This window comes from Physeter macrocephalus, chromosome 16, assembly GCF_002837175.3.
Source record: "Physeter macrocephalus isolate SW-GA chromosome 16, ASM283717v5, whole genome shotgun sequence".
Classification (NCBI taxonomy): Eukaryota; Metazoa; Chordata; class Mammalia; order Artiodactyla; family Physeteridae; genus Physeter; species Physeter macrocephalus.
This window is the reverse complement of record NC_041229.1, coordinates 55,496,760-55,498,962: the sequence shown is the minus strand read 5'-3', so window position 1 is coordinate 55,498,962 and position 2,203 is coordinate 55,496,760.

The following is a 2,203-nucleotide window of genomic DNA, read 5'->3' as shown; positions in this document are numbered from 1 at the left end:
AAAAATTCTCTAGAAGGAATCAATAGCAGAATAACTGAGGCAGAAGAACGGATAAGTGACCTGGAAGATAAAATAGTGGAAATAACTACCACAGAGCAGAATAAAGAAAAAAGAATGAAAAGAATTGAGGACAGTCTCAGACACCTCTGGGACAACATTAAACAAACCAACGTTTGAATTATAGGGGTCCCAGAAGAAGAAGAGAAAAAGAAAGGGACTGAGAAAATATTTGAAGAGATTAGAGTTGAAAACCTCCCTAATACGGGAAAGGAAATATTCAATCAAGTCCAGGAAGTGCAGAGAGTCCTATACAGGATAAATCCAAGGAGAAACACACCAAGACACATATCAATCAAACTATCAAAAATTAAATACAAAGAAAAAATAGTAAAAGAAGCAAGGGAAAAACAACAAATAACATACAAGGGATTCCCCATAAAGCTAACAGCTGATCTTTCAGCAGAAACTCTGCAAGCCAGAAGGGATTGGCAGGACATATTTAAAGTGATGAAAGGGAAAACCTACAACCAAGATTACTCTACCCAGCAAGGATCTCATTCAGATTCGACACAGAAATTAAAACCTTTACAGACAAGCAAAAGCTAAGAGAATTCAGCACCACCAAATCAGCTTTACACCAAATGCTAAAGGAACTTCTCTAGGCAGGAAACACAAGAGAAGGAAAAGACCTACAACGCGCATCCGGAGCCTGCGCCCCACAACGGGAGAGGCCACAACAGTGAGAGGCCCGCGTACCACAAAAAAAAAAAAAAAAAAAAAAACCAGGAAAAAAAAAAAAAGAAACAAGACCCATATATATGCTGACCTAGGGACACATACAGACTGAAAGTGAGGGTATGGAAAAAGATATTCCATACAAATGGAAATCAAAAGAAAGCTGGAGTAGCAGTTCTTATATCAGACAGAATAGACTTTAAAATAAGGACCATTATAAGAGACAATGAAGGACACTACCTAATGATCAAGGGATCAATCCAAGAAGAAGATATAACAATTGTAAATATTTATGCACCCAACATAGGAGCACCTCAATACATAAGGCAAATGGTAACAGCCATAAAAGGGGAAATCAACAGTAACACAATAATAGTAGGGGATTTTAACACCCCACTTTCATCAATGGACAGATGATACAAATGAAAATAAATAAGGAAACATAGCTTTAAATGATACATTAAACAAGAGGGACTTAATTGATATTTATAGGACATTCCATCCAAAAAGAACAGAATACACTTTCTTCTCAAGTGCCCTGGGATATTCTCCAGGATAGATCATATCTTGCGTCACAAATCAAGCCCTGGTAAATTTAAGAAAACTGAAATCATATCAAGTATCTTTTCTGACCACAACGCTATGAAACTACATATCAATTACTGGAAAAAAAATGAAAAAATACAAATAAACAACCTAAACTTACACTTAAAGCAATTAGAGAAAGAAGAACAAAAAAAAAAACTAAAGTTAGCAGAAGGAAAGAAATGATAAAGATGAGATCAGAAATAAATGAAAAAGAAATGAAGGAAACAATAGCAAAGATCAATAAAACTAAAAGCTGGTTCTTTCAGAAGATAAAGAAAATTGATGAACCATTAGCCAGGCTCAAGAAGAAAAAAAGGGAAAACACTCAAATCAACAGAATTTCAAATGAAAAAGAAGAAGTAACAACTGACACTGCAGAAATACAAAGGATAATGAGAGATTACTACAAGCAACTATATGCCAATAAAATGGACAACCTGGAAGAAATGGACAAATTCTTGGGAAAGCGCAACCTTCCGAGACTGAACCAGGAAGAAACAGAAAATATAAACAGACTAATCACAAGCACTGAAATTGAAACTGTGCTCAAGAAACAACAAACATCTCAAATAAACAACCTAAACTTACACTTAAAGCAATTAGAGAAAGAAGAACAAAAAAAAAAACTAAAGTTAGCAGAAGGAAAGAAATGATAAAGATGAGATCAGAAATAAATGAAAAAGAAATGAAGGAAACAATAGCAAAGATCAATAAAACTAAAAGCTGGTTCTTTCAGAAGATAAAGAAAATTGATGAACCATTAGCCAGGCTCAAGAAGAAAAAAAGGGAAAACACTCAAATCAACAGAATTTCAAATGAAAAAGGAGAAGTAACAACTGACACTGCAGTAATACAAAGGCTTATGTGAGATTACTAAAAG